At 52.2% G+C, this 16,274-nt stretch overlaps 1 protein-coding gene and 1 pseudogene across 9 annotated transcripts in view; one reads left to right on the forward strand and one right to left on the reverse strand.

Moving 5' to 3' along the window:
* Nucleotides 1–16,274, reverse strand: part of MAD1L1 (mitotic arrest deficient 1 like 1) — a 472,925-nt gene that overhangs the window by 34,751 nt on the left and 421,900 nt on the right. The gene's annotated exons all lie outside the window — the stretch shown is intronic.
* On the forward strand, nt 4,996–6,777 carry LOC128561394 (non-POU domain-containing octamer-binding protein-like; annotated as a pseudogene). The gene has a single exon (XR_008373244.1). The product of XR_008373244.1 is annotated as a non-POU domain-containing octamer-binding protein-like (transcript).

Below are 16,274 nucleotides of genomic sequence, written 5' to 3' on the forward strand. Positions count from 1 at the left end.
TAGAAAGGCTGAGAACCATTGCACTAGGAGGTACCGGGTAGGAGAAACTTGGGTGATTGCCAATGGGAAGCAGAACAAAGCTGGGTATGCCACTCCAGGCCATTCTTCTGGGACACATGGCAGGGGCTTGGCCATGGCCTGGTGGCTCTAGGTGGCGGCCTTGTAAAATGAGCTTATTCAATAAAATACAGGCCCATGCAGGAGATGCTGCCATCTGAGACGAATGCTGAGGCCCGAACAGGAAAGCCCCCTTTCCTCCAGGGAAGAAACAAGCCCACTTTGATTAGGAAAACGCTGGTTAATTTCCTAGTGGAGTGCGTGACCTTAAGGGGGAAAATGTAATTTCTGGAACAACTCTGCAAAGTATTTTTTCTTTTGTTACTCCCATTTGCCTTCATCTGAGTGGTTGCCAACCAGCAGTAGCTGGGGCAGCACTTCCTGGGGTTCCCGCTTGGTCCCAAATCCTTGTGGCAGGCCTTCCCTTGTTGGGGAGCAGGATGGGACCCTGAAGGTCACTATTGGGTGAGCTGGCACAGGTAAGCCCCTGAGGGGTCTCTTTGGACCCTCCCCCAGGACACCTAAGGCCAGGCAGCTCTAACCACAGAAAGTTTCTACTTCAGGACGTGTCAACTGTGCCTCCCAGGAACCTCTTCTCCCATTACTCTGTCCCTGGATCGATCTACTTGGTACTGTTAACAACAGATACTTATCAGTGAGTGGCCTGGCCTGTGTGGCCCAGGTATTCTGAGCCAGCTATGGTCCCTGGAAGGGTGCCATCGAGGCTTACCTGCCCCTGAGAACCCATGTGCTGTGACCACTGTGCCCCCCTCTCCCTGGACTATTCCAACTTCCTGCAGGCTCCAGACAATAGACCAGGGCCTGGATGGGGCTTGGGTAGGTGGTTTTTCTGCCCCTGGCCTGGCTGGCTGCTCTTGAGAGCTGGCAGAGTGTGGGTAGATGGATCCAGGGAAGGGTGGAGATTGCCAGTAATGGCAAGAGCCCAGCCTTGGGTGCAGGGCAGGCAGTGGGAACACCTGAATCTCCTTAGCCTCAGCCAGCCCAGCCATGGCCTGGGCCCACAGAGATGGTAAGAAGAGGTGACAGCACATGTGTCCCGAAAACCAAGTGCACCGCCAACAAATAGTGATGAAGCAGGCCCTGCATGAAGGCAGTTCAAATACATTGGGTGCAGGGACCCCAAGGGGAGTGCATGCCAACCCCACCTGTCACTGGTGGGAAATGTGTGGGGAGGGTACCCAGCCACTCTTGACCACTCAAAGACCTGAGATGCTCATAGCAGCACCCTGCATGCAAACAACCCACACTGGAAGAGAAATCTGCTCCGAGTGGGCCAGGTGAGCGCACTGACTCAATACCTTGGAGGAAATGGTTGGTTTTCTGACAAATCATAAAGCGGCAGCCAAAATTGGCCCTGGAAGAAGAAACTCAGATAGACCAATCAGCAGGGATGCGGTGAGAAGGACAACCAGGACACACACTGGGAAAGGCACTAGGAGGACAGCTCCATGGGTATCCCCCAGCTCCTTGGGATAGGCATCTCTAACACGGTCAGGCCTGCTCTACGTACGGGGGAATGTGCAAGGAGCCCAGTGCTCTGAGACACCATCTGCCGTCACTGACTAGAGCAGAGCAGAGCAGAGCCTAGCCGAGCAGAGCAGAGAACAGCAGCACTGGCAGAGCAGGATGGTAGGGGCTGAGTGGAGGAGGGAGCTGCTCACCCAGGGATGCAGTGACTGGCACAGGGCAGGTAGACAGTCCAGGTGCCCCCAGACTTGTGTCCTTAGAAAATCTCTCAGCCTGTGCAGGGGACCTCAGGAAGCCCAAGTCCCAGGGTTGGAACCAGGCTGGGGGCTGAGCAGGGAGCAGGAAGGACCCCTGAGGGAAAGAAACACTTCTTGCCAGACACAGCAGGGCTGGTTGTGACCCATCACCAGGCAAGGCTCTTGCTGATGCTGGTTGGCACTGACCCTGTGAGGAGCACCTTCCAGATTTCTTCTTTAGAAATGGTGGCAGTTCAGGTTGGGTCGCCACAATTACAGTGAGACGGTACCTGGGGCCAGAGTTGGGTCTGACCTCTGCCACCACCAAATTCAAGCACCCAGGAGAACTAAGAATTCCCATGGGCTGAAAGGGGAGCCCCGGAGCTGCAACGTCCTTACACTGGAGGGTCTACACCCAGGCCCCTACATCCAGGCTGAGATCTATCAGTTCTCTGCTCTTGGAGCAGAGACTGGACAGTACACAAGGCCTCCCTCACCCCTGCCCAGAAAGCTGACATTTGAGAGAAGTCTGGTGACATTACGAGATTTAAAAGTTAATTAAACAGAGTGGTATGAAGTATAACAGCCCCAGGTGTTTATTTCCAAAGAGCCTTTAGAAGGAAAAGGGGGAAAAATCTAATAAAAGGCTTTGTGAGATATTGCATTAGGAAGTAATCACACCGTTAAATCACCGAGAGCCTGCACAGGCTGCCTAAGGACCAGCTCATTGCCCCTGGCTCCTGCACCCAGTGAGCCCACATGCCCTCCAGGACCCGGGACTACCCTGGCAAGGCCCAGGAGTGAGCCACATGTGGTCAGCCCCTTGGAGGAGCCCCCACACACCCACATGCCATTCATTCATTCACATATTCATTCAGCACATGCACTGACAGTGACTAGGCCACAGCACAAGGCAGTGGAGGCACCAAGGAGCACCATGCAGGGCCATTCTTGGTGGTGTGGGATAGGAAGAGTCAGGGGTCGACTTTGCAGAAGACCAGAGTGAAGGGAGGGTGGGGAAAGTCCCAAGGAAGCAGCATTCAGGCTGAGATGCCAAGGATGCTGGGAATTGGGAGGCAGATGGGAGGGAGGATGCTGGGAGCCTGGGGGCCCTGAGGCAGAAGGGACCCAGAAATCTCATTTAGACTGCTGCCCTCTTCTAATAGTCCTGACTGGGAACTCAACACTGAGCAGGCTGCCCTCTGTGATAGGCAGGTGTGGTGGTACTGATATCTGTGTACCCAGAGGATGGCTCAGTAGCAGCAGGTAGACTAGCCCCCTCCCAGAAGGGTTGGGATAGAGAGGTCTGGTGGGCAAGATGCACATGGCAGCCCCAATCCACTCACAAACACATGCCATGCCTGGCTGGGCACTGGGGACGATGGGGATGCTCAGTTACCGCAGTCCTCACAGGCACACGTGACCTTGCAATATGCTTCCAAGGCTCCTTCTGTGGCCTGACCCCTACCCTAGACCCTACCCTACCCTCCTAGACCCCAGCAGACAAATCACTGACCCAGAGACACAACGTGTTCCCTTGTCCCGATGCCTGCCATCTCCTGTCCGTTCCCAGGATCCCTGTCAAGGAGGCCTGCTCTGCTCCTCCCAGGTAGAGCTCCAAAGGAAGCCTGCCTTCTGCCCAGGCCTGCTCGAGTCACATTCTATCCCAGCCCTGTGACAGGAGGTAGTTGGGGCCCACCTGTGCCCTGAAAATCCCAATGCAAGTGGGAGGAGCAGGTAAGGGGTGCATTAGGCAAAGGAAGGATACAGCAGGGACGGGGTAGGCCAGGGGTGAGGCGGGGCTGGAGCCAGGTAAGGGGTACAGCAGGTAAAGGGTCAGTTGAGGGGTGGGTCAAGGCAGGCCAGGTAAGGGATGGGGCAGGTAGGGGCAACCCAGGGGTGGGGCAGGCTCCCACCCTACTGCCTGACAGGTGGACCCAGCTCAGACCTGTTATCAGAGAGCTCTGCCAGGAGCTGCCCCCAAAGTCCATCTTTTGGTAATTTATCAGGCTAATAAACGGCTTTTGCTGCTGGCAGCGTCTCCTCGCCCCAATTCTCATGCAGGGTGCTGAGGCGCCTTTCACGATTAATATCACTCATCCCAAAGTGTAATTACCAGCTCCATCACAGGGTGCCAGCACATTTATCCACTTGATCTGCTTGCTGGCTGAGTCCACATCAGTCAGCAGTGGCTGCCCAGCAGCAGCATCTCCATCCCTGGCTTGGCTTCCCTGCTCTCTGGGAGGGAGCTGAGCCCTGACACATCGGAGCTCCTCTTTTGGATGAGCAGTGCTTGTCATGATCATGGCTATACATGCTGGCAGCCACAGGTTTTCCCCCATGCCACATTACATGCCAAAGCCACTGAGGCTGGGGGTGTGACCACCCAGGACCTCCAAGTTCGTTCACTGCTATGCCTGACTATCTTGGGACCTGCCACTCGGGGAGGCCTGTCTTTAGTTTGTTCAGCTGCCACAGTCTGGGCAGCTCACAGACAGCCCAGGTCACTCCTCATGGTGCTGGGAGCTGGAAGTGTAGGATCAGGTGCCACATAGTAGATATATGGGGACATAATGCTCACAACTGTCTTCTTATCATGAAGGGGTCGGGGGCTCTGATCACCTCCAAAGACCCACCTCCTTACCCCTGCACTGGGAATTAGGTCCCAGTATGTGAATGTGGGGACATACTTGGTCTACTACACTCTGCCCCCACCCACAAGCTCTATCCTCCTCACATGCAAAATACTTCCATTACCTTCCAATAGCCCTAAATCCTCAATTTGCTTAGCATCAACTCTGAAGTCCAAAGTCCCATCTAAATATTATCTGAATTAGACAGGGGCAAGACTCAGGCATGACACTCTCTCCAGGCATGACCCTGGAAAATCAAACAAGTTAGGTGCCCCTAACTCATGACGGCAGACAAGCGCAGGACGGACATCCTACCATAAAAGGGAGAAACACGGAGAGGGGGAGGGATGCCAGGTCCCAAGCACATCTGGACCCCAGCAGGCCGATGTCACCCCACTGAAGGCTTCTCTCTTAGGCTCTGACCTCTGGGATGCAGGCATGGGGTCCCACCCCCAGGGCCCTGTGCTGAGGTATCTGTCTGGCCTGCTAAAAGCATAAAGATACACAGCTGTGATTTAATAAAAAAAAAAAAAAAGAGAGAGAGAGAGAGAGAGGAAAGACCAGTCGGTAGAGGAGAAATCGAGGTTAGGGAGGCCTGGGAGGCACTTTGCTGTCTTCACTCGAAGTTGAGGCTGCAAATATGCAGAGCAATAAAACTTTTAACTTGGAGTAGCAAAATCATACTCCAAGGAAGCATCATCAGCATCACCACCAGCACCACCAGCAGCAGCAACAGCAGCAGCCACTGCCACCACCAATACCTGCAAATGGGCAACAGGCCAGCAGCCAAAATAAAGGCTTGACTATTGACCTGAAGAATTTTAGGAAACCAGGGGAGAAGACCTTCACCCAACGAAGCCGCCTGTTTGTGGGCAATCTTCCTCCTGACAATCACTGGGGAGGAAATGAGGAAACTATCTGAGAAATATGGGAAGGCAGGCGAAGTCTTCATCCATAAGGATAAAGGATTTGGCTTTATCCGCTTGGAAACACGAACCTTAGCGGAGATTACCAAAGTGGAGCTGGACGATATGCCTCTGTGGAAAGCAGCTGCGTGTGCGCTTTGCCTGCCACAGTGCATCCCTTACAGTCTGAAACCTTCCTCAGTACGTGTCCAATGAACTGCTGGAAGAAGCTTTTTCTGTGTTTGGCCAGGTGGAGAGGGCTGCAGTCGTTGTGGATGATCGAGGAAGGCCCTCAGGAAAAGGCTGTTGAATTCTCAGGGAAGCCAGCTGCTCGAAAAGCTCTGGACAGAAGCAGTGAAGGTTCCTTCCTGTTAACCACATTTCCTCATCTTGTGACTGTGGAGCCCATGGACCAGTTAGATGATAAAGAAGGACTTCCAGAAAAGCTGGTTATAAAGAACCAGCAATTTCACAAGGAGCGAGAGCAGCCACCCAGATTTGCACAGCCTGGCTCCTTTGAGTATGAGTATGCCATGAGCTGGAAGGCACTCATTGAAATGGAGAAGCAGCAGCAGGACCAAGTGGACCGTAACATCAAGGAGGCTCGTGAGAAGCTGGAGATGGAGATGGAGGCTGCTCGTCATGAGCACCAGGTCATGCTAATGAGACAGGATTTGATGAGGCACCAAGAAGAACTTTGGAGGATGGAAGAACTGCATAACCAAGAGGTGCAAAAACGAAAGCAACTGGAGCTCAGGCAGGAGGAGGAGCGCAGGCGCCTAAGGAAGAGATGTGGCGGCAACAGGAAGAAATGATGCAGCGACAGCAGGAAGGATTCAAGGGAACCTTCCCTGATGCGAGAGAGCAGGAGATACGGATGGGCCAGATGGCTATGGGAGGTGCTATGGGCATAAACAACAGAGGTGCTATGCCCCCCTGCTCCTGTGCCTGCTGGTACCCCAGCTCCTCCAGGACCTGCCACTATGATGTCGGATGGAACCTTGGGATTGACCCCACCAACAAATGAACGCTTTGGGCAGGCTGCTACAATGGAAGGAACTGGGGCAGTTGGTGGAACTCCTCCTGCATTCAACCGTGCCACTCCTGGAGCTGAATTTGCTCCAAACAAACGTTGTCGATATTAATAAAGTTGCAGGGTCTAGTTTCTTAAAACCCTTAAAAGAAGGACCCTTTTTGGACTAGTCAGAATTCTACCCTGGAAAAGTGTTAGGTATTCCTCCCAATAGTTAGGTCTACCCTGCGTGTACTATTCTAGGGAGTATGCTGGAAGCAGAGGGCAAGGGAGGGGCCATATTTAACAAATGAATTCTATGTGGTATATTGTTTAATCAGTTCTATTTGGTGCATTCCTGAAGTCTCAAATGTGATTGTTGAGGGCCTGGGGGAACCATAGCAAAATAGATGCAATTAGAGCCCCATTAATCTTATCATTCCTGTTTATTGCAGCCCAATTCATAATTGCTAAGTCATGGAAAAAGCCCAAGTGCCCATCGATCCACGAATGGATTAATAAATTGTGGTATATGTACACCATGGAATACCATGCAGCCTTAAAGAAAGATGGAGACTTTACCTCTTTCATGTTTACATGGATGGAGCTGGAACATATTCTTCTTAGTAAAGTATCTCAAGAATGGAAGAAAAAGTATCCAATGTATGGATACTACTATGAAACTAATTTATGGCTTTCACATGAAAGCTATAACCCAGTTATAACCCAAGAATAGGGGGAAGGGGGAAAGGGAGGGGACGGAGGGGGTGGTAGACGGAGGGAGGGTGATTGGTGGGATTACACCTGCAGTGCATCTTATAAGGGTACATGTGAAACTTAGTAAATGTAGAATGTAAATGTCTTAACACAATAACTAAGAAAATGCCAGGAAGGCTATTTTAACCAGTGTGATGAAAATGTGTCAAACGGTCTATAAAACCAGTGTATGGTGCCCCATGATCGCATTAATGTACATAGCTATGATTTAATAAAAAAAATTTAAAAAAAAATCTTGATCATTCCGTTTTTTTTGTCCATCCCATTTTGTTTTCTTACCCTTACACCCCCTACCCCAAAGATACTGCCACATAACACCACAAAAACCAGACATCCCCCAATGACCTTAGCCCCATTGCTCCATTCACTTTCAGGTGAGAATTCAGGCAAATGTCCACAGAGGTCACAGACAAACATACGGTTCTGTTATGTCCCATCTATTACCCCTCATGTCTTTAAGGAAGACATTTTCTCTCAGAGATTTTCATTTTAGTCTATCTTTAAAAAAAATCTTGTATTAACTTGCCTCTATCCTTGTCTTGGGTAAAGATGACCCAGGAATGGCCCTTTTGTGTCTATGATGTTGCTGTTCACACCTTTTCTTGATAGGCCTAGTACAATCCTAGGAACAGGGTTGCTGTATGCTAAAGGTCTCAACAGTAGTTCTTAGCCTTGCCTATCTTAGGTAGTTATGCTGTGCATTTTTTATTGGTGTACCATGTTTGATTTGTCCCTGATTCTTTAAATTTGGAGTTTTTCTGAGAAATGGAGCAGTAATGCAGCATCAACTTATTAAAATACATTTTAAGCCTTTAAAAAAAAAGCTGACAATAAAGAGTACAGATAAGAATGTGAAAAAAAAATGATAAAAGCATAAAGATAATTGTTCCTCATTTGAAGGGACAGGCCTGATGATCTGAATTACCTTCAGGGTCACTCTTCCCTCATCTTAAAGAACAATGCACATTTGCCATCCTGCTCTACGGCACCATCAGGCCAAATACAAGAAGTCCAACCAGTCCCCTCACCCCTGCTGTCTCCTGCCTCTTTTGTCTTGACCAGCTATGTCCCTGACTGGCTGTTCTTCATCCATGTCACTCCCCTCATCACAGGTCTCTGGGCCACACCCTTGCTGCTTTCCCCTCTGAAAGCACTTTCTCATTTTTTCCAAACCTTTAAGTTCTGCTTTCATTTTGCTTAACAGTCCACAACTGACTCACTTCCATCAGGAAGAGCCAGGCTGTACCTTCAACACTCTGCTCAGAGAGTGTAAGCTAAATATCCAATCTCATCACACCTGGGCTACTTGGCAAAGCACCAGTGTGCATGGCCTTGTCTCTCTCCTAGCCCCTTCCCAGCAGGGATGGCTGAGCCTCACTTCTATTTGAGGGTCTGCAGAATGGCCAGTCCCATCTGGTTTCTCTCCACATGCTGTCCATGATGATGTGGGTGTTGCCTCTGGAGACATCAGCTTCCTTTCCTTCCTGAGCTGCACTGTCACCTTTAAAGGTCTATCTATAGCAACACACACCGTTCCCAGCCTGTACCTCAAAACACATCCAGCCTCTACACAACCAGGGTCAGAGCTGCTTACCCAGTTTCAGGAATCCATTACAGCGGTACCCATCTTTTTAGCACCTGTCTCAGTCTGTTCAGCTGCAGAACACCCCAGATAGGTGGTTTATAAGCGACACACAATTATTCCTCATGGTTCTGGGGCTAGAAGTCTAAGACCAAGGTGCCAGAAAATTCACTGTCTTGTGAGGGCCACAGCCCAATGCAGACAGCCCCTGCCCAAGAGTCTCTCACAAACCCAAGGGAAAAAAAGCACAGGCCTATTATGTGCCAGAAAATTCACTGTCTTGTGAGGGCCACAGCCCAGTGCAGACAGGCGTCTTTTCATTATGCCTTCAGTGGTAGAAGTGGGGTAGAAGACCACTCCAGAGGTCTGACTCCCTCAAATATGAACTCTGGGGACACACAACCAGCCCACAGCTGCTCTTGACAGCCCTCCATGGCTCCTCCAAACTGGGACAAGGAGACAACCATGGAAGCGTGTGCATGTGGTGGGTTGCAGGTGCTGCAAGGGTAGCCCCCGTCCCCTTCCACCTGTGAGCTTTCCCAACTGATGGTACAGCTGGGGCAGCTCAGGAATGTGGCCTGCTCTAGGCCTTGAGAGGCCCTGGCTTCTCAGCCTCAGCAAGTCTGAGGCTTCCATGGTATCTTGGGGAAGCAGGGGCTACTTGCAAAATTCATTCTCCAGAAGAAAGGCGGCAGGCCATCGGTTAGGGGATGGTAGGTCAGACTGGGAGGGGAGAAGTGAAGGGAAAGGGTGTCCCTCCTGCTTCTGCCCCCGTTGAAGGTGTGCAGCCAGACTCTAGGCTCTGCCTGTCACAGGCATTAAGAGAAGGGCCTCAGTGGAGGATCCTTGTCTCCAGTGGCCACAATCAGGCTCAGATGAGGAAAGGCTGGGCCCCACACATGGAGCATCACCCATACCATGTACCAGGCATCTGTGGCTCATTTGTTAATTATCGAGCAAACAGTTCATGACCTCTGTTCACTGCCCACTGTCTGCATCTGCTGAGCACCATGGGGTTCAGATGGCCTTAGTAATAAAGGAGAGCTCAGATAGCAGCTCCTGCCCAAGCCCCTAAGAGTCTCTCACAAACCCAAGGGAAAAAAAGCACAGGCCTATTATGCTCCAGACAGACCCTTTCCTGCCTTGATGCCCACAGGCAGCACAAGTTACTCCAGGCTCCAACATAACATGATCCTAGAACAATCCAGTCTCATGTAGCCTCAGACCAGAAAGGCTGGAGGGGACCCGCAGGAGCCTGGGCCTCATGGTCAAGCTGAAAGACCTCATCTTCCATTTCCTCCTGGTTGCCTGCAGATGCCCTGTCTCCTGGGCCCTCGTGGTAACATCCCTGCCACCCCTCAGTAAGCATTGTGCAGATACCTTCCTGGAAAAGACAGAGGAGCTGGAGGGCATAGGCAGGGGGCAGATTGGGATGGTTTCCTCTAGCTGCCCTGGGCTCTGGCCAAAGACTCTTCTTCACCAACAACAGCTGAGCAGTGTCATCTCTTTAGCAGTTGCTGGGAGATAAAAATGCCCAGCACTTTCTGAGCTGTTTCACCAAGAGCCCCTGACAGGAGCACAGCTGTGCCCACCTTGCAGACAAAGCTAATGTGCAATAACTCCCCAAATTACTTAATCAAGTGCCTGCTTGATTCACAACACACTCACAACACCCTTCTGTGTGTTGCTCTCTTCAACCAAGAGTCCCAAAGTCATCACAAATATGGGCTCTTCCCAGGGCTCCTACCCTGCTTGTATGCCTGAGTTTTTCAGCAGACGACAGGCAGTTGGAACTTTTGAGCTCCTGCCTTTGCTGTTGCTGGGCAGAGGCTTAGGTGGGTACCCAGGTACAAACTCCCAGCCTAGGACCCTGCCTGGGAAAGGAGTGAAGAGTAGAGAGGAAGATGGAGGTGGGGGCTCTGGGAAGAGGACGTGGAGGGGATCAAGGCCAGAGTTTGCCAGGGGCTGGGTGGTTCTGGACCCAGCACACCTGAGGCCTTGATGGTACAGCCCCCCAGGGCTCCCACCTTCCCACCCAGGCTTTGGACTACTCACCCAGGGCACAGGAAGGGTCTTGGGCTGGGCTCTGGTCTTTCCCTACCACACAGACCTACACAGGCTCCATTCTGCTTCTAGGAACATGTCCCTGTGCTAGGGCTTCAAGCCTATGCTGGAGCTAGCTGCCCTGTAAAGCAAAACTTTCTTCTCTTTATGCATTATGACAGTAAACAACAGTGTTTTGAAGAATGCATGTTTCTATGTGATTGCTTAACATCTGAAATTTGATTTAATTTTGACTCAGCACAGGGTCAGGTTGAGAGCAGCCCTATCATTGTTAGAGTGCCCCTTAGTGGTGGGTAGGGGTCCCAGAGCTCATGCAAGGGCCCCTGGGCACTGCAGCCTGGAGTGCTCTGGGATCTGTCCTAGAGATGTGGGGGCCAGCCAGATACACTCTAAGACCAGACCCCAACAAGTGACACTGGCTCCAAGGGGGATGAGTGGCTTTTGTTTTCACCTTGGCTCAGCCACTGACTGGCTTGAAGAACTTTGAAGTCCCATTTTGGGACTTGAAGTCCCCCCTGATCTCTACTTTGGGGACTTTGTGAGAGGATGAAGGGGGCTGTGGGGCTGCCCTAAACCCTCCCTGGGCCTTGGCCCTTCTGCTACTAGAGCCATGCTGGTGCCTCCCATTGCTGAGCTTTCCCTCAAGGCACCCTACCACCCCTGTGCTGGTGGTGCCCTGTATGGCCACCTCCAAGACTAATGCCCAATACCAGGGCCCAATGCCAGGGCAGGCTAGCAGGAGGGTGGTCTGCACAGGGGATGCTGAGAGCTGAGGGGAATGGATGCTGGGGGCCATGGAGTATGCACACCAAGCCGGCTTTTGGTAGCTGTGTCTGGCAGTCCCAGCTTTGCTCCTGGGCCCTAGGCTCTCTTGGTTTCCCTGCTGCCACTCTGGCACATAGCAGGGTACAGGTCCTCCCTATCTTTCTATTTTGGGCCCAGACTCAGGCCAGGCTCCTGGTGGGACCGGCCCAGGCCTAGGTCTTCAGATATGGAGCCCAGCTCTGTAGACCAGAGGGGTGGTGTCCCTGGCTATGCCCCAAAGCCCTGTGCAGGCCCTGTGCCCTTCCTTCCCTTACACCTCCTGGCACCAGGACTCTGATGTTCTATCCCACCTGAGGGAGCCTCAGGGGTCAGACCTGGCCAATGTGGCAGGCACACTGCCCGGAGGTGGGGGCCAAGCACATGGTGAGCAGACACACACAGGCAAATAGCCCACAAACCCATGCAGGTGACAGATTCTGACCGAAAACAGCATCTCAGGGTATGGGATACCCAGCTGGAAGGGAAGGAACGGAATGTGAAACCTGCACATCTACAAGGCAGTTAGGGCCTCTGCTCCCTGGCTTTGGGAGGCAGGGCCTGGTCCCCTCCCTCCGTCTCTGAGCTCAGCAGCCAGAGCCCTGGCATTGGTCCATGCAAGTCAGCCCACACTGACCAAGAAACTGCCCCCCAAGCCCCAGAAGGAGTTGTTCCTGACACTTGGGCAGGGCAAGGGCCTAGGGAGCAGCTTTCCCAGGGACTCTTCCTCCCTTGCTCACACCTGCATGGGGTGAAGTATAGGTATGGTGCCAACATCCACTTGGAAGGCAAGTGGAAGGACATGAGCTCCGTGGCGACATTCAAGTGCCCCAGCCTCAGTGGCCCTGGAAAGCTCTCAGTGGACTGTGATGATGTGGATCCTAACTGATGACTGCTGTGGCAGTAACGATGGCCCCATGGGGTTTGCAGCACAGCCTGTAGAATTAACTCGGCATTTAAATTCAGGCTACCGCCGTCTGTACCTTCCCTCTGATTCCATCTTGTGCTACGTAGTCCCAAGGGACGGGAAGAAGAAAGCAGCTACAGAGACACGTTTTAGCTGACTGCTTATGAAAGGACTTTTAGAAGTCAGTGGTGCCCACAGGTGGGGCAGTTGGCCTGCAAGGAAGAGTGCATCTCACCTGGGAGTTTTCCATCTGGGCGTCTGAGTGACCCAAGGTACAGGCCTTGATATTTTTCTTTAGAGACCTTGAGGTACCCATTTCGAGGACTCTGCCAACTGGGAGGTGCAGGACTCTGGCAGCAGCCCCCAGAGCACTTCCTTTAGACACGACACTCTTAGGACACTTGCTTTCTTGTCCCTCTAACCAAATGTTTTTCTTCTTTTTGGGACCTGACCAGAATAGCCCTAGCCCACAGCTGCTCACCTCCCTGCTGGCAACTACAATGGCATGGGCTGGGGATGGCACAGAGTGCAGAGCCTGACCCTTGGAGGGCTGGTCACTGCCTGGTGCTCAGGGCTACCAGCCCCGCTGCCTATGGCTACACTGCAGTTTCTCCACCTGGGAGTGAAGGGCATGGACGCCAACCTCTGCCTCAGGTCCTGCTACCAAAGTTCACTAAAACACATTCACACAACAATTTGTACCTATCTAAGGTACAGACTTCCCTCTCCTAAAAACACTGAGCAAAAAAACTTCATAAACAAGCTCTGGCCCCTGGGTCACTGTGCAGTCACTGAAGGACGGAAGGAAGGAAGCAGCTAAGTAGGCATGCGAGGTGAGAAGGAGCAGGTTTCTGAAAGACAAAGCACAGAGAGTGGGCACAGCACACCTGTATGTGTATGACAACTGCAGGCTGGCCACACAGGTATCTCTGCAAGGACACTTGGGAAATTGGTAACACTGGTGGCCTGCAGAGCCTGGGAATTTTCTAAGTATACAATTTTAATATGCACAAAACTGTACTACTCCAACAATTACAATGAAGAAAACTTTAAAACACTCTCTAAGCAGCACAGTCACTGAGGCCCTTCTGCTCTGACACTCTGTGCCCAGGTAGGCACCACCCCCTATGTGCCCATCTCACTGCTACGTCCAGCCCAGACCAGGGCACCCACACTCCACGCTCCCAACATGACACCAGCTCTTTTCATCCTCATGTATGCCCCACTAGGACTGAGGTAGGGCAACCCATGCAACCTAAGCCCCGGCAGTAATACGCAAGAGGCCTCTACCTCAGCCCTTTCTCACTCTGACACACAGAGAAAGCCTAGAGTAGCTGGGATCCTGCTGGCAGCTACCGTGAAGGGAGAGACACCAGGGCCTTCCCTCCCCGAGGGAGTGGCAGGAGAGAAGGGGAAGCCAAAGCCATTGAGGCATCTCCATTTGGGGGCCTCTGACCTGGATCCTACCAGACTGCCAGAAATCGCCAGAGCCACTTGACCTAACATCATGTGTCCCAGGGCCCAGGTGGCACCAAGCTTTGCCTAGCTGAAGACGTTGTCTAGGCAAAGCATCTGTGTCTGGAATGCATCTCCACAGCCTGCTCACCCCCCATTTGCCCAGCTCCACATTCTGGTTGCAATGGCCTTCTCAAAGCTCCTAGAATTGTCTGGAACTTTCTCTTCGAGCTCTTCATACACTGACTCCTGCTGACCCTTTGGGCCTCTGCATTAGCACCCTTCCTAGAGACACCTTCCATGGCCAGCTGGCTTGAGTAGCTGCCCCTAAATTTTCTATGTCACCCATGGGCTCCTCCCAGCTGGTCAGGATTGCGCAGAATGCTTGTGGCCGGTCTCTATAAGTCCCCAAGAGCGGGGAGCTCCTCTAGGGCAGGGACCTTGGCTGCTTCAGCCCTACCTTATGCTCGTGCAGTATGTATCAGGGGAACACCATGCAGTAACAGGTGCTTCAGGAGCAGGGGAAGGTGTGAGACAGCATCAGTGAGATGTGGCCACCGTGGGGTATACCATAGCACTAACCTCATGAAGGGAGGTGTGGCCTAAATGGCATATAAGTGCTGCCTAGTCCAGGGTGGCCTGCATACATGCTGATGCTGGCATCAGTGTGGTGTCTTGTGGTTCCAAAGGCCATCAGGTAAGACAGCAATGTTTGAGAAAAGGACACCATACTCCTGTGTGTCTGCCCGAACGAGGCAGCATCAGCTGTTCTTTGCCAAAAGGTGACCATGAAGGAAAGGCTGGAGGGCTTGGCAAGGCAGGAGAGAGTCGGAGGTGCAGGCAGGTACAGGGGGCGGCCATGGAGTATGCCAGGGGCCCACCATCTCTGCAAGGTGAGTCAGCGCTGATTCTACGCCAATCTGGGTTTGAGTCTGAGCTTAAGAGACACAAGCAGCCCCTAGGCTTGGTTCCAGGCACTCCCCCCACATGGAGCTACCTTAATTGGTTCCCATCATAAAGAGATCCACTGGGTTTTCACTGCTGCACACAGCCACGGCTACGGCCCACCCAGAGGAAGAAGGGAGACCCAAGACTCCAGCAGGCAGCTGAGTAACAATCATCGGCCTGAGTGGCTGCAGTACACGACCTGTCCTAGCAACTGGGCCCAGCACACTGACCCCCAGAGCCCTGCTTGCACAGCCAGGCAAGGCAGAAATAGTAGACTAGATGAAGAGCCTGGTAGATGCTCCCTGGGGTACACCTCGCTATGTGTATTTCTTCAACTTTCTGGGTACCAGAATCCTCTGCACAATAGCAATCAGATCTATCAGCAGGGCAAGACCACAGGGTGAGGGAACTGGCTGGGGGCCAGGCCACCCAGTGGTGGTCATCTGGGCAATGTTTCCCCACAGACCTGTTACTGACTTCATGTTTTGTTTTAAATTAACTCCCTTATTAAGCTTAAACAAACCTAGTGTAAAAAGAAGCTTTATATTAGCACTAAAAAGTAAAAACAAACATAGCTTGCTATAAATAGAGAATAACTATAAAAATAAGTTCAACAGAAACTAAACCCTTGTCTTCTAGTCGGAGATGGTTCCAAGCCTAAGGCATTTGCTGGTTGACGAAAAGGGCAGAGAGTCTGGTATGGTGGCTTTGTCTGCAACCCTAGTGCTTTGGGAGGCTGACGTGGGAGGATCCCCTGAAGCCAGAATGTGGATGCTACAGTGAGCTATGATGAGACCACTGTACTCCAGCCTGGGTGAGAAAGAGTGAGACCCTGTCTCTAAAAAGAGGGAGGAGGGTACTAGCAGGGTCAAATGCCATAGCCATGCTGGCATCAGATGGAGGGGAAGCTGTGCCCTTGGGGCAATCAGCTAAGTCCCTGTGGTATCTGGGAACCTAAACCCATTTCTCATTGCCAAGTCACTGACCACAGTACTATCCTGCACAGGGCCTAGTGGCTGGGATTGGATGCCACATTTCACACCCCACTCCACCCCACCCAGAGGAAGAAGGGAGACCCAAGACCAAACCTGAGCCAAAGAGAGGCTGCCCTGATATGGTCTGACTTGCTTTATTCCTGTTGCCTCCATGGATGGGGTTAGCACAGCCCAGAGACACATATGAATGCCTGGCATAGCTAATCAAGCCAGAGAGAGAGAGGGAGGGAGGAGTGGGAGCTGAGTATCAAATAAAAATTGTCAAGGGTCTGCAGAGAGCCCATTAACAGACTGGTATGGCAAAGGTGGCCACCAGCAGGCCTGGGGCCAAGCAGCAGGGCCATCAGTAGGCCTGGGCACTGAGACCTTGCCTTTCCATAACAGGCCCCTCTGAGGATGGAGGTCAGGCAGCAA

Source organism: Nycticebus coucang, chromosome 12 (genome assembly GCF_027406575.1).
Source record: "Nycticebus coucang isolate mNycCou1 chromosome 12, mNycCou1.pri, whole genome shotgun sequence".
NCBI lineage: Eukaryota > Metazoa > Chordata > Mammalia > Primates > Lorisidae > Nycticebus > Nycticebus coucang.